The sequence below is a fragment of the Erpetoichthys calabaricus genome, chromosome 4 (genome assembly GCF_900747795.2).
Source record: "Erpetoichthys calabaricus chromosome 4, fErpCal1.3, whole genome shotgun sequence".
Taxonomy (NCBI): Eukaryota; Metazoa; Chordata; class Cladistia; order Polypteriformes; family Polypteridae; genus Erpetoichthys; species Erpetoichthys calabaricus.
The window spans coordinates 268,556,614-268,579,495 of NC_041397.2; the positions used below are offsets into that span (position 1 = coordinate 268,556,614).

The 22,882-nt window shown below is 40.1% G+C and overlaps 1 protein-coding gene across 5 annotated transcripts in view; it reads left to right on the forward strand.

Annotated features, from left to right (window-relative positions):
• nr1i2 (nuclear receptor subfamily 1, group I, member 2) overlaps positions 1-22,882 on the forward strand; it is a 245,482-nt gene that overhangs the window by 184,371 nt on the left and 38,229 nt on the right. The gene's annotated exons all lie outside the window — the stretch shown is intronic.

Genomic DNA, 22,882 nt, shown 5'->3' on the forward strand with positions numbered 1-22,882 from the left:
TTTAACTTATTACATTAATTTAATAATAGCTGATAAAGAATGTAATACATTTGCCTCTACACAAATTAATTTTTTATTGTTGATATGAATGTGTCATCTGCAGAATCACCAGGATCAATTTGAAAAACCAGTCTAAAACTAATTTCTCATTCTTCCTACACAAATAGATTACAATCTAGGAAGGTATGTGAATTAATTTCTGATATATCTAAATTTGATCTTATAATAAATATGAAAATGTGTAATTACTGAGCATTTAAAAATAACTAACATTACAAACAACGTTTAGGTTATTGACTACAACAGAAACGGAGCAACTAATACTTAAGTCACAACAAATGACATAGCAGCGCTAGAAAAGCTCCAGAGAAGAGCGACTAGGCTGATTCCAGGGCTGCGGGGGGTGAATTATGAAGAAAGGTTAAAAGAGTGGAACATTTTCAGTTTAAGCAAAATAAGATGAAGAGGTGACAGGATTAAAGTGTTTAAAATTATGAAGGGAATTAGTACAGTGGATCGAGACTGTTACTTTAAAATGAGTTCACAAAGAACACAGGGACACAGTTGGAAACTTGTTAAGAGTAAATTTCGCACAAAAGTTACAAGTTTTTTGTTATACACCAGATCATAGACACTTATAAGCTACCAAGTAGTGTGGTAGACAGTAAGACTTTAGGGACTTTCAAAACTAGACTTGATGTTTTTTTAGAAAAATTGAGAAATAAGTAGTAAATGTTCTCACTTTAAGACAGCAGTTCTCAAACTGTGAGGCAAAGTAACAAGAAAGGGGGCGCGAATGTTGCCATATGTGGTGTAATTTCGCTATTCGTAGGGAAATTTTAAATTTGTAGCGGTGTATCGGCAGCAAAAAATATAGGAATAAATTTTATTAGGGTTTCAAAAAAACGTTAGGGGAGCGCGATTAAAACTGTTATGAAAACTCGGGTCGCAAATACTTAAAGGTTGAGAAACGCTGCTTTAAGATGTTATACATTTCCAAATGTATTTTACATGAGGTTCCTCTGTTGGACCCTTGAGCAAGAACCTTAACCTGCAATTGCTCTGTCCCGGGTATGACGTTAATCTGCATCCATCTCTGCATGTAGGCCCTCCAACATGCAGGGAAAAACTTGGGGGTTGGTGGCAGAATTGGCACTCCTGCCACCATAAAAAAATCTCACACTGGTCCATTCCATCTGAACTACCAAAGAGTTTTTTTTAATAAATTTGAAATGCCAGTCTGAGATGTAAGATGCTATCAGATCTTTGCAGATTGGGAAAGCCATAATCCAAGACTTTTTATACAATTCTGTGAAGTCAATTAAGTCCATTGATTTGACTATATTCAAGGAGCAAGAAGAAATTAGCCTTCTACCTAGAGCAACATGTCTGGCATCAATTACAGTTTTTTACAAAAAAATTAAAACTTTCAAGAATGTACAACCTACTGACTAAAAATGAACAATAATATCAATTTGAATTTGATATGAAATATTTTATCAGATACTGCATCAGTTGTTCTAGATGATACCTGTGTAATGTCAGTGGAATTCTTGAATCTTCTAATCCTTTAGAGTTGTAATATATAAATAGAGCTCAGAAATGTTATCAAAACATGTTTTAAATGGGCGATTTCTTACTGAAATTACCCTTAAAACTAAAATTTCCATATATAAATGTTTCTTGGTTCAACAGACTGCATAACATTGATCAAAGTTGCTTGTTTACATTTTTATGCTCATTTTACATTTGTTATAATTTTCATCACCACATTTACTGTCCTGTGGTGGGCTGGCGCCCTGCCCAGGGTTTGTTTCCTGCCTTGCGCCCTGTGTTGGCTGGGATTGGCTCTAGCAGACCCCCATGACTCTGTAGTTAGGATATAGCAGGTTGGATAATGGATAGATGGACATTTACTGTCTGTGTGGGGCTTCGTGTTCTTCCTGTACCTCAATGAGATTTATCTCCAGGTACTCTGGCTTTCCTCTCACAAAGATGTGCATTTTAGACTAACTCGTGTTTCTGAATTGGGTCATGTAAGTAAATGTGGGGTGAGATGGAAATGAGCCCTGGGGTACATTGGTACTCCATATAGGGTGTTTCCTGCATTTAACCCAGTAGTGCTGAGGTGGGCTTTCGCTTCAGTTCTGGGCTAGATAGGAAGGGTTAAGATGGATGGATGGTTGGCAGTGGCCACAGGTCTATGATAGGTGGGGAATGTGTCAATTTATGAATTACCTCTTTATGATTTGAAATTTCTTCTCATAATCATTTTAAATAATAACAATGAATTCAGCCAATCAATGTTAACACTGTAAGGGGGGTTACAACATAGTTTAATTCTGTTCTTCTTTAGTCAGCGTTAAAGGAACACATCAAAAATAGGAGAAGACCAATACTGAAGCTAGACCTTCTTGTGTTTTATTATACCGTACACTTCTAAGAAGTGAACTGAACTGTCATTTCATCACATAATGGAAAATATATTTTATAGTGAATTATGTTGTTTATAACCTTGTTGAGAAGTCAAGCAAAATGTCACCTGTTATTGGCTAGCTAAGAGATTACAATGTGCAAGCTTTTGAGGCAGCTCAGACCCCTTCTTAGGCAAGATGTAATCATAATCACTTATAACCTTATTAAAATATGGGAATTATTAAAAGCAGCTTTAAAATGACAGCCCCAGGAATTCCTACTGAAATTCTGTGTGGCATTAGCTTGTTCTCTCCTTGTTCCTCAGGGTTTGCCCTTGGTAATTAGATGTTACTTTAATTCTAAATTGCAGAGGTGTGAATGGCTTTGTGTATCCCTACGGAAAAGTGGCCCATCCAAGATTGCCTCCCTGCCTTGTGCCCTGTAAAGGTGGTTTGTAGCTACCAGCCACCCCTTAGTTAGATCCCTTCTCTCCAGCACCGGTTTTATCTTTAAGCTAACCAGCCACAAATCTATCTTCGTATGCACCACATTGTTTAGCTGTACAACAAGCAAAATAATATTGCCTGAAAAATTAATTCATTTGGATTAAACAGGTTCCAGAAATGCATGAAATTTTTCAGATGCAAGAGATAAAACAACCCTGGATGGGATGTTGCACACACACAGTAGTAGCAGCACAATTTAAAGTCATCGATTAACCTGTATGTCTTTAGGACGTGGAAGGAAACAGCAGTTTGTGAGGCTAACTTTTTTACTTTCACATAGTCAGTGCCCAGGCTGGGATTCACATCCAGGATTTTAGGGCAATGACATCGATACAAACACTTGGTCACCATGCGACCTTCTGCCTTCTATTATTGATGTTGTTAATCATAATGCAAGTCTAGTATATTGATTTCAGTGTTATATTTTAAAAAATGCGGGCAGCACGGTGGCACAGTGGGTAGCGCTCCTACCTCGCAGTTGGGAGACCTGGGGACCTGGGTTCGCTTCCCGGGTCCTCCCTGCGTGGAGTTTGCATGTTCTCCCCTTGTCTGCGTGGGTTTCCTCCGGGCGCTCCGGTTTCCTCCCACAGTCCAAAGACATGCAGGTTAGGTGGACTGGCAATTCTAAATTGGCCCTATTGTGTGGGTGTGTTTGTGTGTGTCCTGCGGTGGGTTGGCACCCTGCCCAGGATTGGTTCCCGTTACCCTGTGTTCGGATTCAGCGGGTTGGAAAATGGATGGATGGATGGATTTTTAAAAATGTGTAACAGTGGCTTTACCCCGTTGCTTCCAAAAACTGAACCAAGACTGTTACAATTGGCAAATATTTTTTTGCTGGAAATTCCTGTTAATCAAAACTACACAATACACTGTAGAATTTCACGTGATACTGTATTATGAATACATTAGAGACATAGTGAAGCATAAAGGATTTACGTTAACGTCACCGTATCAGGGGTTCTCAACCTGCCGTTCGCCTTTGCTCTGGTAATTTATGCACACGTTCATGGTTAGCATTATATTGCAAAGCCTCTTAATTCCCTTGTAATATGTGTCTTTCACATCGGTTTATTATTTTAAGATCTCTGATAAGTACCTGCCCCGTGACCAAGAAAAGGCAATTAAGAGGTGGAACCTGCAAAAAAGGAGATGCGAAGGGAACAAAGGTGCATTGTAAATCCGAGTTTCCAAAAATTTAAAAAATGTGAGCTGTGTGAAACGTTTAATAATTATGAAGCATGGAGAGGGGGCTTAACGTTATTCAGCGTCTCGGTGTAAAATTTCCCGTTATTGCGACTCCGGGTTTATGGTTACAAGCGTTGTTGTCTAAGCGCAACCGTCTCGCTATTGTCACTGCATCGGAGTCCGACTGCAAATACCGCGTGCAAAAATAACTTCAAATCGCGCGCGATCGCGAGTCTTTATGTGGCATGCGCAGCGGTTGTTGAACTGTGCACGGGTTGCCGACACGCCCCCGTATTTCTGCCAGTGATTTAATGCTTCGTTAGCCTACTCCTATTTTGTTGCGTTCATTTGAGTTTCTGGTTGGAAGGTTTTGGGAGGAGTTCGAGGTCGCTCTTGATTTTCCACCTGGTCCGCAAAAAAAGCATTAAAAACAAGATTAATTTTTAGATGAATATAGAGAGGAACGTTAACGCATTTAAAGTATCGCGTCCTTTTCAGTTCTTTTTCGTTTTTTTTTTCTTGACACTTGCGGGCTTCGTACAGTTCCGTGCGAACACAATATTTTCTTGCAAATCAGCTTATTATTATTGTTATTATTCGTTTTGCATTATTGGCAGGTGAACGATCACTGCCGCGTCATAACTCGAAGTATTCGCGTAGTGTTGTTTTCCCCGATTTCTCTAACTCAGAGCAGCTGCATCAGATGAAATTTCAGGCTGGAAAACTCGTATTTCCAGTTTGTCCAACAACACGCGAATGCAACGTTCCGCGTGTTTCTTTTTCCTGGTTTAAAACATTGTGAAAATGTCTTCTCAGAAACTGGACTGGCAGATGGTCTTCTGTTTTATCCTTTTCCATCCAGCTCCATCCAAGTCAATAGACGACCCTTCTTAAGAATTGATGTCCCTGCCAGGTAAACGTATACATTTTGTTTTATGTGTAATGTAGGGTTGCCAGATTAGAAAATTAGAAATACGGGACACTCTTAAAATCTCTCTCTATATTACTATATATATAAATTTATACATGCCCCCTACACACCCAAACCAATATATTATATAAAAGTAGAGACATAAGTTAAAAACATAAAACATGGATTTTAATGGGTTATGAGGTAAACATAAGTAAAATCATTTGAAAATTATTTAATACAAGCTAAACAAAATTCTGTAAAAGTGAAATCATTTGAAAATATTTATTTAATACAGACAACAGAGAATTATTATTATTATTTAATACAGGCAGTTAGAAAAAAAGTGGGCATTGTCAAGTAGTAACAACACACTTTGTTGACACTGTATGTTGCAATGCTGATACAGATCTGCACAACAGCGTGGCTGGAAAGCAAAACGGTAACAGTGTCTCTGTCCTTAGCCAACCATAGCAACTGAACAAGCTGCAAATAGGCAGCAAACACTAGTTTCCTCGTTACAAATGTTTATTTTCATCAAGAGAATCTGAGAAAAGAAAGTATAATTACTTATAAAGTTACAACTAAGTACCGTAAGAAAGTAGTAAAAATATATTTTTATTACGAAATTTGAAAATGAACTAAATACGGGACATTTGGGTGTCCCTGAAAGGTCAGTACGGGACAGGGGACAAAATTATCAAATATGGGACATGTCCTGTATATAAGGGACGTCTGGCAACCCTAGTGTAATGTTAACATTACTGGTCAGTTGCAGTACATTCCGCACAGGGCATCCAGAAATGATACCGTCTTAGTGCTTATTTCAGGTGACTTTTCTGTTGGGTTTAGAGCTGAGGAGAAAGGAGCAAAGTTGCGCAATGACCAGAAGCCGCTCCTGAGCAGATCGAACCGACTTAAAATAAAACATACCCCTACACACCATAACAGTCTGTTATGTACATGCAGATGTTTAAAGTTTGAACCATCACATAGTCCTAAAGCACATAGAGCATCTGTACCGAAAGAGACATGCGTGAAACACAGTTCTCTGCCATTTATTTTTTAACATTAATCAGTTCAGATGTTCCATCTGCTTAGAGAAATGAAGATTCGCCGCATTAATTTAAACCTCATTTATTTTTTCTTATTGACAGTGTTTTTTTCATACTGTGCATTGAAAACGATGCGAGTCTCTTCCACGCTGCCTTTATTCCAAGTAATGTAAAATATTTTTACTACCTAAAATCTAGCCAGAATTAAGAGCTGATTTGAATATGTGGACATGTAGGGCACATCCTCGTAATTATGCAGAGAATAGTCAAATTGTTTTGCCATATTTTTTCATTTGGAACACAAGTATTTGAAGGGAATTATTTGAGGCCCACAGTGTGTTAGAGGTGGATACTGAACAAACAACTGTATGATTTGCAGTCCATTATGTACCCCGATAGGGCATGATATATGAATGGGTGAATGGCTTGATTTCTTTAACATGTATGGAAGTAAATAGTAATGAATGTATTTTTAAAAAATCACAGATTAACCTTGCTTCCAGCTGGGTTTGAAAGCTGCATTCCAAAATGGATTTCAGCAGACTCGATTGAATAACTGAATGAGTGCTCTGGGGACAGCACAGTGAGTAGGACTGCTGCTTTACAGCTTTGGTGCGGCATCTGGCCCTCTTCCAGTCAATGTTGAGTTGAATTGTTTTCCTAGTATGCACATTAATTTCCTCTGCCATTCCATAGACATTTATGTTCAGTTAAATGCTGACTGCAGATTGTTGTGGTTTTGAGTGTCTGACCTCCAGTGGATTGACACCCCATCCTAAGTGAAGTCTTGCTTCGTACCTGATGCTGTTGACAGGAAGGACGCCAATGAAGAAATGGGTGTACCGAGTTTTTATTTCTATTATGAGAACTAGAGAAAGACCAAAAAATTAAAGTTAACAATGGCGGAGAGGAGAGGCAAGATTTCCTAACACTAACTTGACTCTCTTTCCCCTTACTAAAACTACAAGTGAAGCATTTGTTTTTATTTTGAATATGCCCAACACTAGGATATTTACAGGTGTGCACCACAAGTTTGTTACAATATGTCAAACCTTGTAAAATCTTTATTTACATTTTATTAATCTTTTCTGTACTCTTTTTTTGAACATCGAGGAATTCAAATTAAACTTTGTTTGTGTTGTATCTTTTGATTTGAAATCTGTTTTATTTTTTATTATCGTAATGTTTTGTACATTCACATGTAACCTTTTTGTTTTCTTTAATCGTAGTCATTTTGTGTCTCCATTGTTATGACACAATGGCCTGTTGCTAGGGGCATAGCCCCAGAAGTCATGCTTTGTGACTTCATCAGTGCAATGATCTTTAAACTTGTGCCAGTTGGCGTCTAAGATCGTGGTAAACTAAAAATACTGCAGCGTATTATTTATCCTTCAAATTAATGTTTCACCCATTATTGAGTGTGATTAATAGTTAAGGTTTAGGTTTTGGTGCAGTTGGTTGATTTAGATATACAGTAATAGCTTTTATTAACAATGCTTGCTTTTTTTGATACACAATCTCATCTCCTGGTCCTTGCACTGTGCCATTTCTTCACTTACTGGCAGAAAATCACATAGTCGGAGAGTGAAGATCTCCTCTAGGTCACATGACTGGCAGTGAGTGTCATTGCTACAAACAACAATGGCTCCATCAATGAGAGAGCATCACGTGTGGCGGTGACATTGACAGAAACAACATCTAAGATGTCACTAACATATAAAAAAATTAACAAATAATTGAAAAACACACATAAAAATTCCAAAAATAACACAAATCGATTTATAATAACCCATAACATGGAACTGACATTGAAAAATTCCAGCTCCCTGTGACACTGCTATATTAAGAAGGTTCAGAAATGGATAGATGAATAAAGTGTTTCATATCAAAATGCGAAAAGAAAGATTCCTGTAGAAATATATCAAGAACATATTTAAAACTAAAAATGAAATGTGTCATAAAACTGTGAACAGAAAAACAATGCATAATTTTAAGCTGTTTATACTACACTCAAAATGCATGCTGATAATAATGGATCCCCAACAGTAATTTATGTTGTCATAATAGTTAGGATGTAAGGACACTGGTGTTAATAGCAAGCAATCATCAACCTAAATGGAAGGCTGCAAGGACAATCAGACAGGAGGAGGCTACAAACCGCGCAAACATGATGTCCTTATTACTGGAAATGGTGATTAGAGTGCAGCATGCTTGTTCATTATTGAAGGTCAAATAGGCTGACACAGGCATTTCAGGGTAAAAAAAAAAAACGCTCATTATTATTTCAGGTGATTGCAGTGGGAGAGGAGGACATCTGTAGAATGATAACATACTGTGGCAGTGAAATTCTATAGAATTGAGCATTTTCTCAATTTTTTTCTTGTTGGAATGTTTGATTTAGTGCCACATACATTGGTTATTTAATACTCGTATGATTATGATTATAAACCAAGGAATGATTTAATTTGTCTTTACATGCAGTGTCATGCAATTGCTGATCCTGTTTTAGTTCTGTAGTGATTTTTTTTTTTCTCCTATTTTCATGCTCACTGCGTTCTGTCTGATTTCAGGCAGAAATATCCTCAGCAGAACATACCATGCCATTCTACCTTCAACATCTGTTTAGTTTTTTTCTTCAGCTTTTCTTCGTGGTGTTCTAAAATGGCTTAATCAAACCAGCACAGTGGCACACAGATTAGGGCTACTCCAAATGTGGAGATGTAGTGGTTCTACTCCAAGGTCCTCCTGTATTGCTGAGCTCCTCTGCTGACACAGAAAGTAAGACTAGCATCCCAGAGCCAGAACTTCATTTCAGCCAGTCACCCTGTTCTACTCAGATCTCAAGGCCATAACTATGGTCTAAGTTTTAAACTAAAAACACCTCCTGAGAAATCAGCTCTCACAGTGCTTCTGCACTGAATTCTTGGTCATTCTCATGATCATCTGTACCCTTTCTCATAAAGAAAACCCCAGGGTACAGCTGGGGCAGATGTGCATCTCTTATGTGTAGGAGCAAGCCGCTGTTTTCCAAGAGAGCACAGTAACCTCTGATTTGAAGGTACTAATTTTTTGCTTTAAATTGAAGCCATCAAAATGGAAGGATATTGATGTGTGAATATGGGCCAAATGCTAAAATGTGTACGAGGTTGCGTATCATATTTTTTTCTTGAACTATAGCAGAGCATTCTTGTATACTTGGGGTTGGGGTTTTCTCCAGGTATTCCAGGTTACCTGCCTCATCCCAAAGGCTGATATAGCTGACAGGCTGCCATGAACTGGCCTATGCAAAAGTCAGTATGCCCTTCAGTGGACCGGTGTCCCCTCTAGGTTTATTTCTTTCCTTACACCTGAAGCTGCTGGGATAGGATCTCCACAACCCCAGACTAGATTATGCAGTTTGTGGAATTAATTAGGTTATCTGTTTTGTTGGAGGTCTAATTGCTCTTCTTTGTCAGTTGGTTAATGTCGCTGCATGGATTTCATGCATGACTCTGGCGCCGCCGAGAGTGGCAGCCTTTTCAGCAGCTTCGTGTACGACTTTATTTTTCTACTTTTATTTTTCTCTTTTTTATTGATCACTCCTATCACTTTATTTTATGTGGATTCGTTCCCTGGACACACTTACTTTTACAACGTGGGCATGGATTTTTATACGCCGAGACTCGTCTATTCAAGTACTCAACTTCGAGCGCTGAGAACAAATGCCAGTGCCGGTGTGGTCCCCTATTTACCCGACGAGGTAAGAAGGCGGTATCATGGCAGCACTGCCGGCACTAAGCTAAAAATGAAGCGGCTTGCGAGAAAGTGCCGTTTTAAGCCTTCGGTGCCTTCTGTGATTCAAGGAAATGTGAACTCAATCTCAAATAAGATCAACAAACTGGCTGCGCTGGTGAAAAATGTCAGAACCTACAGAGAATGCAGTTTGTTGTGCTTTTGCGAAACGTGGCTAACTACCACCATCCCAGATGCTAACGTGGAACTACCCGGGTTTAGCACAGTTAGAGCGGACAGAGATGCAAGTACCTACGGGAAGCACAAAGGAGGAGGACTCACTCTCTATGTTAATACACGATGGTGTAACTCTGGACATGTTAATGTCAAAGTTTCCACTTGCTGCAGGGACATCGAACTGTCGGCCGTAAGTTTGCGTCCCTATTACTTGCCCAGAGAGTTTGGACATGTCATTGTTGTTATTGTTTACATCCCTCCTCGGGCAGACGTGGAGACAGCGAGTGACATCATCCATTCTGCTGTTACAAACGCAGCACCCTGAAGCGCTTGTGCTAATCGCTGGAGACTTTAACCATGTGACGCTGGACAAAACATTACCTGCCTTCTCCCAGTATGTGGACTGTAACACCCGGGGAAATGAGACTATTGACTTAATGTATGCAAACGTTAAAGACGCATACAGCACCACCCCGCTGCCTGCGCTTGGGAAAGCAGATCATAACCTGGTTCTGCTTCAGCCTCACTACAAACCAAGAGTGAGGGTCCTACCTACAACCGCACGCTCATTCAGGAAGTGGTCCCCTGAGGCAGAGAAGGCTCTGAGAGAATGCTTTGGAACTGCAGATTGGGATATCCTGCAGGGATCACATAGTGAGAACATTGAGGAGGTAGTTGACTGCACTACTGACTACATCAACTTCTGTATGGACATTGTAGTTCCAGTAAGAACTGTACGCTGCTATGCTAACAACAAGCCATGGATTACAAGTGACATCAAGGGCCTTTTGAACCAAAATAAAAGGGCTTTTAAAGGCGGTGATCAGCATTAGCTCAGGCGCATGCAGAAGGAACTTAGAGTCCAGCTCAGGGCGGTGAAGGAGCAGTACAGGAGAAAGCTGGAGCAGAAGTTGCAGAATAACAGCATGAAGGAAGTGTGGGATTGGATGAAGATCATCACTGGCTGCAGCTCGAAGCGGGGTGCCACCATCGAGAGAGACGTGAAGAGAGCAAACCAAATGAACAACTTCTTTAATAGGTTTGACCACCCTAACCCACTCTCACCTCGGAGTACTGCACCCTCCACACATCCTTCTGCTGATACCAGCATAGGAGAGACATCCCCACCCACAATTACAACAGCGCAGGTGAGCAGTGAGCTGAGGAGACTTCGTGCCAGCAAAGCAGCGGGTCCAGATGGAGCATCGCCACAACTGCTGAAGGTCTGTGCATCGGAGCTGGGGGGTCCTCTACATCGCATCTTCAACCTGAGCCTGGAACAGGGGACAGTCCTGAGGCTTTGGAAAACATCTTGCATCACCCCAGTCCCAAAGGTATCACGTTCTGGTGAGCTGAATGACTTCTGGCCTGTTGCTCTGACATCACATGTGATGAAGACCATGGAGAGGCTGCTGCTTCATCCCCTGAGGCCACAGGTTCAACACGCCCTCGACCCTCTGCAGTTTGCATATCAGGAGAAGGTGGGAGCGGAGGATGCCATCATCTATATGCTACACCGATCCCTCTCCCACTTGGACAGAGGCAGTGGTGCTGTGAGAATTATGTTTCTAGACTTCTCTAGCGCCTTCAACACAATCCAACCTCTGCTCCTTAGGGACAAGCTGACAGAGATGGGAGTAGATTCATACCTGGTGGCATGGATCGTGGACTATCTTAAAGACAGGTCTCAGTATGTGCGTCTCGGGAACTGCACGTCTGACATTGTGGTCAGCAACACAGGAACGCCACAAGGGACTACTTTCTCTGATCCTGTTCAGCCTATATACATCGGACTTCCAATACAACTCAGAGTCCTGCCAAGTGCAAAAGTTCACTGACGACACTGCTATCGTGGGCTGCATCAGGAGTGGGCAGGAGGAGGAGTATAGGGACCTAACCAAGGACTTTGTTAAATGGTGCGACTCAAACCACCTACACCTGAACACCAGCAAAACCAAGGAGCTGGTGATGGATTTTAGGAGGCCCAGACCCCTCATGGACCCCGTGATCATCAGAGGTGACTGTGTGCAGAGGGTGCAGACCTATAAATACCTGGGAGTGCAGCTGGATGATAAATTAGACTGGACTGCCAATATTGATGCTCTGTGTAAGAAAGGACAGAGCCGGTTATACTTCCTTAGAAGGCTGGCGTCCTTCAACATCTGCAATAAGATGCTGCAGATGTTCTTTCAGACGGTTGTGGCGAGCGCCCTCTTCTACGCGGTGGTGTGCTGGGGAGGCAGCATTAAGAAGAAGGACGCCTCACGCCTGGACAAACTGGTGAGGAAGGCAGGCTCTATTGTTGGCATGGAGCTGGACAGATTGACATCTGTGGCAGAGCGACGGGCGCTCAGCAGGCTCCTATCAATTATGGAGAATCCACTGCATCCACTAAACAGTGTCATCTCCAGAGAGAAGAGCAGCTTCAGCGACAGACTGCTGTCACTGTCCTGCTCCACTGACAGACTGAGAAGATCTTTCCTCCCCCAAACTATGTGACTCTTCAATTTCACCCGGGGGGGGGGGGTAAACGTTAACATTATACAAAGTTATTGTCTGTTTTTACCTGCATTGTTATCAGTCTTTAATTTAATATTGTTTTTTGTATCAGTATGCTGCTGCTGGAGTATGTGAATTTCCCCTTGGGATTAATAAAGTATCTATCTATCTATCTATCTATCTATCTATCTATCTATCTATCTATCTATCTATCTATCTATCTATCTATCTATCTATCTATCTATCTAAAGAAGACAAACACTTACCTGCAATGTGAACATCTTGTTCACAAGCAACAACCAATTATAAAACACAATATGATGTACTGTACTTACTTGAGGGCAGGAAATTTGTTCAGCTGAGTTCCAATAATTCATCTACAGGCTTGAAAGTGGACATGTAACACTCATTTGTTTGCATGTTAATTTCAATAACACTTGCTTACATACCTCCTGTCCTGTTCACCACCCAGCATAGTGTACATTATTATTTACTGTCGTAAATGTTTAAAACAGAGTTACTGTTGTGTTTCGGGTAAGTACCTCTGTTCAGGGCTTCATTCATAACATTAACGAGAATTTGGAGACATGTCGAGTGGTCAACTGCTCTATTTTAACCCTTGACTACTCACACCATTTCTCATCTCATAAGTACTTGCATGGTGTACTTTATGCACCAGTGTTAAAATGGCTATTTACAGTATATGAACGCTGTGAGGTTGTAGTATCAAATATTGCAATGATTTAAAATCGTAAATGGTTTTTAAAGTAATTTACAGTAATACCATATTACTGACTATTATGACATAGTCTAGGACTATCTTAATATAAACCTGATCCACTGCTCCAGTGTTCATTCGTCACCAGTCACACTTTCAACCACTGCAGGATTTGCACATGAATCATATTTCACTTCAGTTGTTGAATGTTCTTTGCAGACAAAGTCATTGCAAGAAGAACATCTGATCGTTGTCATACATACGGAAGTACTCGCGTGGTGTACCAAATGCACCATATGGAACTTGCAACTGTACATCCACTCATTAAAACGGCTGGGGAGATATTGGAGGGAAACCATTGCGACACTGTACTTGTAGTGAATCAAGCTGAGGACACATTGTGGATGCTGCCAGTAGGTCCAAGTAAAAGGACGTTGGACAAAAATAACTTAGATTGCTGTACAAAGTACACCAGCGTGAGTAGTTAAGAGTTAAATATGATCAGAACAGTCAGATGCAGTAAAACAACAGCCTGATGCCATCTAATTAACATTGGATAGATGTATTACCTTACATGGATATACCCTCCACCAATTGGTCTGGTATACAACTGGAATGAACAACCCTGTTATTTCCAAAATAAAAGTACCTTTTAAAACGGGCAAAACTCCAAGAAGTCCTATCCAACAGTGACCATTACAAGAGGTATTTCAATTGTTCAATGCAACAAACAAAATCTGTATACAGCAGTAGTTCACACATTTTGTACAACTGGAGCATAGGCAGGCTAAGTGACTTGCTCAAAGTCACACAGTACAGTAAATGAGTATTAAGCTATTAACGTTGTGGTTTAAAGTCCAGCGCCATGCCCACTTGACATCAGGGAGGAATTGCTCTGGATCAAACTACTTTCCATTTCATGTCCTCACATGGAGTTTCCAAATTAGAAAATGAGCACTTCCCAGCAGGTCTGTCACTTCTGCACTACACCACTACATTCTGTGTTATCTTCAGAAGTCTGGTAAATATAAACCATAATAGTCTAGCTTTCATTTGGCCACATTTGTTTACATGATAGATGAAAAGTAGTTGTATAAAAAGATCTATAAGCATGAGATCTTTTTCAGCAGCACCAAAAATAAAGGCTTTGCTTGCTTATCTTTTCTTTCCACTATATTTAAATTTAAGTTGTTCAAATCAGTGATAAAGTGCTTGTCTTGGAGTGTTTTTATGTCACCGAATGATTTTCACCCATATCATCATGCAGACTACAAGTTTGTCATTAAAAGTATAACTGCACTGGTTGACATTTTTAAACATTTGCTTAAGTTGTTTGGTTAAGTTTTGTTTTGTGCAAGCACACTGTGCTTCCCGCTCAGGCCAAGCATTTCTTGAGGTTTGTGTTGATGACTGCTTAACAAGGCATACAGGTGGTGCATCTCAATAAATTAGAATATCGTCAAAAAGTTAATTTATTTCAGTAATTCAATTCATAAAGTGAAACTCGTATATTATATAGATTCATTACACACAGAGTGATATATTTCAAGTGTTTATTTCTTTTCATTTTGCTGATTATGGCCTACAGGTAATGAAAACTCAAAATTCAGTATCTCATACAATTAGAATATTTCATAAGGCTAATAAAAAATTATTTTTAATAAAGAAATGTTGGCCTACTGAAAAGCATGTCCATGTGTGCACTCAATACTTGGTCTGGGCTCCTTTTGCATGAATTACTTCATCAATGTGGTGTGGCATGGAGGCTATCAGCCTCTGTGGCACTGCTGAGGTGTTATGGAATGCCAAGAAGCTTTGATAACGGCCTTCAGCTCATCTATATTGTTGGGTCTGGTGTCTCTCATCTTCCTCTTGACAATACCCCATAAATTCTCTGGGGTTTAGGTCAGGTGGGTTTACTGCCAATCGTGCACAGTGATACCATGGTCATTAAACCAGATATTGGTATTTTTGGCAGTGTGGGCTGGTGCCAAGTCCTGCTGGAAAATGAAATCAACATTTCCATACAGCTTGTCAGCAGAGGGAAGCATGAAGTGCTCTAAAATTTCCTGGTAGACGGCTGCACTAACTTTGGACTTCAGTGGTCCAAAGTCCTCTTTTTAGATGAAAGTAAATTTTGCATTTCATTTGGAAATCAAGGTCCCAGAGTCTGGAGAAAGAGTGGAGAGGCACAGAATCCAAGTTGCTTGACATCCAGTGTGAAGTTTCCACAGTCTGTGATGATTTGGAGAGTCATGTCATCAGCTGGTGTTGGTCCACTGTGTTATATCAAGTCCAAAGTCAGAGCAGCTGTCTTCCAGGAAATTTCAGAGCTATTCGTGCTTCCCACTGCTGATGAGCTTTATGGAGATGGTGATTTAATTTTCTAGCAGGACTTGGCACCTGCCCACACCACCAAAAGTATCAATATCTGGTTTAATAACCATGGTATCACTGTGCTTGACTGGCCAGCAAACTCGCCTGGCCTAAACCCCATACATTTCTATTGGGTATTGTCAAGAGGAAGACTAGAGACACCAGACCCAACAATGCATACGAGCTGAAGGCCGCTATCAACGCATCCTAGGCTTTCATACCACCTCAGCAGTGCAACAGGCTGATCGCCTCCATGCTACACCGCATTGATGCAGTAATTCATTCAAAAGGAGCCCCAACCAAATATTGAGTGTGTACCTGGACATACTTTTCAGTAGGCTGACATTTCTGTATTAAAAATCATTTTTGTAATTGGTCTTATGTAATATTTAAATTTTCTGAGATACTGAATTTTGAGTTTTCATTACCTGTAGGCCATAATCGGCAAAATGAAAAGAAATAAACACTTGAAATATAGCACTCTGTGTGTAATTAATCTATATAATATGAATTTCACTTTTTGAAATGAATTACTGAAAGAAATGAACTTTTCGATGATATTAAAATTTATTGAGATCTGTAAAGTAAATATCAAAGAAACCGGTATTGTGCTTCATTTGAAATAGTGCCAAGAAAAAATAAAAATGAAGTCAATGGTATAAATAGGAACCAAAAAGTAAGTAATTTTATTTAAATTTTTGTTTGGATAAGAACCAGCTATCGATCCTGATGATATTATTGATGTAGCAAATCTTCTGTGTGAAACAGAAAAATGTCTGGAGCTGTGCTGAAAGTCTGGGTTCCTGACCTTAGCGGAAAAGCACCACTAGATTCCCTGCTTGCCCAGTTAGCAGCATGGCTCAGTGTATGAGGCCAGGGTTCAGATTGAGATGGGCTGTCATGCAGCAGTGAGTGTTACACGTTGGTCTGTGAACAGCTGTAGACTTTTACATAAAGAAAGCAACATTGATCTTAGCCCCGTAGCTCACTGTGGATAGATGCCTCTTACCTTTTCTGTAAGAAGATGTCCTACAGACTCGAGGTGTTGTGTTTTACTTGGAAGATTGTGCCCTTTTCAGTAGCTCAGCTCAGTAAGACGGACATTCAGTAAACACACACTATATAAAGTATTAGTAAAAACACAACATCATTGTTTACATCTTGTCTGGCAGCTAGCCATCATGATTACCAACAGCCACCTGAAGGCCTTTTTGAGTCTTTTTTTTTCTCCCAGGACTTTGCTGCCATCTTGTGTCCTTCCTAGGCAATTTTAAAAGGGAAACCAATGGCAGTAATGCTGAATACCTAACAGCCTTCGCAGTGTAGAATTTATTTTTGTAAAGAAGCAAATAACTACTGAGGCGTTTACAATGTCTGACATGTTTACAGTTTAAGTCAAAAGGTCATAGAGTGATTTCTTTAAAACTTGCTTTATAACCCCTCCACACAGATTTTATACTAACAAACTGTCCAGTTGGCATATTGTTTAAGACATTTGCTTTGTGCAGGGCAAAAGTCTTTTTTTTTTTTTTTGCAACAAAAAAGTTCGTAGATCTCAGAGTATTTCACTTTTTATTGACTATATCACAATTCCAGTGGATCACAAGTTCACATACTCTTTTTTAACATTTGGTAGCATTTCCTTTAAATTGTTTAACTTGAGCCAAACATTTTGGGTAGCTTTCCAAAAGCTTCTTACAATAAATTGCTGGAATTTTGGCCAATTCCTCCAGACAGAACTGGTGTAACTGGGACAGGTTTGTAGGCCTCTTTGCTCGCACACGCTTTTTCAGTTCTTACCACAAATTTTCAATCGGATAGAGGTCATGACTTTGTAATGGCCACTCCAATGCATTCACCTTGTTGTCCTAAAGCCATTTTGCCACGGGTTTGGGGGTATGCTTTGGGGTCATTGTCTATTTGGACAACCCATTTGTGACTGAGCTTCAACTTCCTTGCTGAGCTCTTGAGATATTGCTGCAGTACATCTACAGTACCTAATTTTCCTTTCTCATGATGTCATCTATTTTGGGAAGTGCACCAGTCCCTCCTGCAGCATGATGCTCCCATCCCCATGCTTGATGAATGGAATGATGTTCTTTGGCTTGCACCCTAACTACAAAGAGGACTATTTTCATTTATGTTAGGTAGAATGCCCAGGGGGGACTGGGCGGTCTCGTGGCCTGGAACCCCTACAGATTTTATTTTTTTCTCCAGCCATCTGGAGTTTTTTTTTGTTTTTTCTGTCCACCCTGGCCATCGGACCTTACTCCTTTTCTATGTTAACTATCCATCCATTATCCAACCCGCTGAATCCGAATACAGGGTCACGGAGGTCTGCTGGAACCAATCCCAGCCAACACAGGGCACAAGGCAGGGAACCAATCCTGGGCAGGGTGCCAACCCACTGCAGGACACACACAAACACACCCACACACCAAGCACACACTAGGGCCAATTTAGAATCACCAATCCACCTAACCTGCATGTCTTTGGACTGTGGGAGGAAACCGGAGCGCCCGGAGGAAACCCACGCAGACACGGGGAGAACATGCAAACTCCACGCAGGGAGGACCCGGGAAGCGAACCCAGGTCCCCAGGTCTCCCAACTGCGAGGCAGCAGCGCTACCCACTGCGCCACCGTGCCGCCCACTATGTTAACTAATGTTATCTTATTTTAATTTTGTATTTTGTCTTTTATTTTTCTTCATTATGTAAAGCACTTTGAGCTACTTTTTGTATGAAAATGTGCTATATAAATAAAATAAAATAAATGTTGTTGTTGCAAGTCTTGGCCTTTTTTCTCCAAACATAATAATGGCCATTATAGTCAAACAGTTTGATCTTGGATTCATCAGACAAAAGAACATTTCTCCAGAAGATCAGATCTTTGTCCCCATGTGCCATTGCATACTGCAGTTTGGCTTTGTTATGGTGGCTGTGGATCAGTGGCTTCTTCCTTGCTGACCAGCCTTTCAGGTTATGTCGATATAGGACGTATTTTACTGTGGATATAGAAACTTGTACACCTGTTTCCTCCAGCATCTTCACAAGGTAATTGTGCTGTTCTGGGACTGATCTTCACTTTTCGTCCCGAAGTACATGTTTCTCTAGATAGATAGATAGATAGATAGATAGATAGATAGATAGATAGATAGATAGATAGATAGATAGATAGATAGATAGATAGATAGATAGATAGATAGATAGATAGATAGATAGATACTTTATTAATCCCAAGGGAAAATTCACAGTGTCTCCTTCCTGAGCGGTATGACAGCTGTGTTGTTCCCATGGTTGTTTCTACTTCTGTATTATTGTTTGTACAAATGAACGTGAAACCCTCAGGCCTTTCAAAATTGTTCCCAAGGATTAACCACATCTGTGGAAGCCCACTATTTTTTTTTTCCTGAGGTCTTGGCTGATTCCTTTTGATATTCACATTATGTAAAGCAAAGAGGCCGTGAGTTTGATGGTAGGCCTTAACATACATGCACATGTTGACTCCAATTAGGCTAATTGGCTTTCAGAAGCTAATTATCTTATTGCCTAAAGGCTTGACATTTTCTGGAATATTCCAAGCTGTTTAAAGGCACAGTTAACTGTTAAGTGTATGCAAACTTGTGACCCACTGGAATTGTGATATAGTCAATAAATGCTGAAATACTTTGTGAACATTGTTGGAAAATAATTACTCTTGCCCTAATGATATGCCAAATGTATAGTTTGTTAGTATAAAATCTGTGGAGGGGTTATAAAGTGAGTCTGAAAGAATTTGCCCAAATTGCATGTAAACTTTTTGATTTCAACTGTATTTAGTATTCACTTACATAAATAGCAATTGATAAATCATAGATGTGTGAAAACTGATATAAAAGAATAGAATAAACTCCATTTTGAGTTCGCCCTGTGATAGACTGGTGCGCTGTCCAGGGATGGATGAATGAATGAATGGATGCTGGTTTGTTCAGTTCTTGTAACCATTATTACATACTACATTCCTGCTTAATATTGTCTTGCTGAAGCACCCATGTGCATTCTCAATTTACCGACAATAGATTGCAGCATAAAGAAATAACCTTCTGTACTGTGAAGAGTAAAAGCAATCATCAGTGGGCCCTTTTCAGTTATTATTGTCTAGTTGTCTAGAGAACAGATTCAGCAATTCACATCTTCTCATCAGTATTCAATAATGTCAATGACCGACGCTTGGTAATGACCTTCCAAGGGGAATCCACACAGAAGAAGACAAGCGGAGTAGCTGGTGACATGAACTGTACAGCCGGTCTCAATTGAAATGGCAGAATCTTTCAACAATGGTTTGATTTTTCCTTTTGAACCTCCTTAAAGCAACATAATTATGTTGTTTTGTGTTATTTTAAGATGTAAATAGATGTAAATATTCAATACCATTTTTGACTAGAAAGTTTTAAGACTTTCTATTCGCATGTGGACTTGTGTACCCTAAGGGCCGGTTTATACTTCTTGCTCAGAACACGTACGATTACGCATCATGGCTGCCATGCATTTGACGTGTCCTCTGAGCGCGTCCTCAGAAATTAATGCGACCCATGCACGGGTTGCAGTACCAACAATCAACGTACGTATTGGGGGGGCACAGTGTGATAAAATTGAAATGTGACGTCAGAGTCTCTGTTTACTATCTACATGTGACAGAAAGCCGCTTTGCGGATCCTACGGGATCAATGTGCAAGCTTCGATGTTTGATGAATGGTTCGATGTGGTGAGGCAAAATGCTGACATACAAATGCGTTCGTGGTGCTTTTGTAAGTAATGGCACGATACATTTTAAAATTCTCACATACCGTCTTTTGTGCTGTCTTTTTTTTTTTTTTTTTTTGCACCTTGGCAACAGCATCAGAATAAAAAAATTAGGGACACCGTGAAAAGGTCTATTTTGTGATTAAAGTGGACATTTCAGCGAAAGTTAACTCGAAAGTTAAATTAATGAATTAAAGTAGAACGACCCAGTTGTTAATTGCTACATGCTTCTGGGCCTTCCTCCTGAACTGACAGCATCAATCACCACACAGAACTCATTTAAGTTATGATATTCCAGCTCTCTGCACATTTAGAATCCTTAGATTTACACTTGATATCACTTTCATGATGAAATGCATTAAAGTATGTATGTTACATTTTACAGATAAGTCGTTAACTTCATTTAAATATTGGATACTGATAATAATTACACATGTTGTGGCGGCACGGTAGCAAAGCAGTATCACTGCTGCCTCGCAGGGAGTCACGTCCCTAGTGTTCCCTCTCTGAAGTTTTCATGTTTTCCTGGTGGGTTTCCACAGTGGGCTCTGGTTTCCTTCCAAAAAAATTAAGGTTTGGGGATTTGGCAACGCTAAAATGACGCCAGTGTATGTGTGTGTGTGCTTGTGTTCACCTTGCAATGAACTGCTACCCTGTCCAGGGATTGTTTCTGTCTCGCGCCCTGTGCTTGCTGGGGTGGGTTCATCCCTTGATTGATGGATGTAATCATTAAACATTCTTTTTAGACATATTGTGGCAAGGTGTCCCTGGAATGTAATGGATGTTTCATGCAATTCACACCACAACGAAGCTGAATGTTTTCTCACAGTGATGATATCTCACACTGCCACCTGGTGGAATCTTCCAGATTTACATAAAGTACGGTGAAGTATAAACCTGGCCTTAAGCCCTATTGTAAACTGCAAGAACAGAGAAGGTATTTTTAAAATTTATAAAATAAGCTTCACTTTAGAATGCAATTTTATGTGGTAAATTAATACCACAAATGTTAAGGAAGAACTTTGACTTGAAAAACACTAATCTCAGCCAAGTACTTTTTAAAAGGAGTGGTTCAGCTTTAAGTAACTTCTCAGAAATGTATGTCAGTGGCAGCACCAACATTTCCTGAAACTGAACAATGTGTGATGTAAGACATGTGCATGTACAGCATATTGAGCAGAGCTACACCTTACATGAGGGATATGCTCGTAAATATCATGAACAGAAGATGTGGTAAAGCACATGGTGTGCTCCATGGTGATGCGCAGTTTTTAATAAATAAATACGGATAAGGGTATTGAATGTCATTGCATTCTTGTGTGGATGTGCACAGCAGCCAATTTCCTCGTTAGTGCTCTGGGGTTCTGTGACTGTGGCATGTGTGCCCAAATGTAATTTAAGAGAACTTGGGCAGAAAATGAAGAGAGAGTGAGAGAGGGGAGCAGGAAAATAGTAGAAAGAGACATGAGAAGAACAGAGGTTAAAGCGAAAATGAAAGTAAAAGAGAAGGAGAAGGGCAGGATTGTGTTAGAGCCGCTTCTGACGAGGAATGGAGGCAGGCAGTCGAGAAAGTAACCTTGACGAGAGCGTGGGGCTGGCACTCCAAGGCATGGATTGTGCTCTGATCAATATTTATGAAGGAGTGGGGATGATCATGGTGGCCGGATCCTGCGAGTGCGTAGGGAAGGCATGAGGAAGACTAAGTCAGGCTTGGCTTTGTGCCCTGCTGAATGTCTGGGTTAGTGGCGGGGACCTGAGCCAGTTTTCAAAAGCAGACTTCACCTGTCAGCAGGTGTTTTTGCTTATTGAGATGACCTGGACTGATGAAGTTTCAGAGACGTGGTTTTAGAAGGAAGCACTATGGCTCAGGGTTGGCTTTTTCAAGGATGGATTTCTGCCTGTGATGTAACCTTGGCTTTAAGAATCTCTTTGTTTATTGCCATTTTTAACTTGCACGTAAACACCTGTTTTTATTGGAATTATTTCTTTATTTAACATAATGGAAGGAGCACTGCACTGTTTGGCACTGGTGTGGACTAAAAGCACTGAAACACTTTTGCACATCCTCTTATTGGTTTAGTTTCTGTGTCCTCATTGGCAGGTTCACCCCAGTCATGACTAATGACTCAAGGAGTATGGATGCTACAGCCAAACTAGATTGTAACAGTGTAGAATAGTTTATAATGAAATATCACTTACAGTGCCTGAACATATAGAAAATTTTGTTTTTGCTTATATGCATAAGTGTACATATATAAATAAGAATGTATATAAATCAACCAATTCAAATAAAAATGTACACTCTTAACTTCAAAATACAACTTATTTATGTACCATAAAGTTATTTTGCCACAAATTTAGTGTTACTGCAAGCTTCACGTATAAAGCTACAATGTGGTCATACATGCCGCCTTGTTTAAGTCCATTTCAGCCAGGTTTAGAAGAGAGAATGCCCAAGGTAATGAATGAGTGTGTAAAAAGCTGGGTT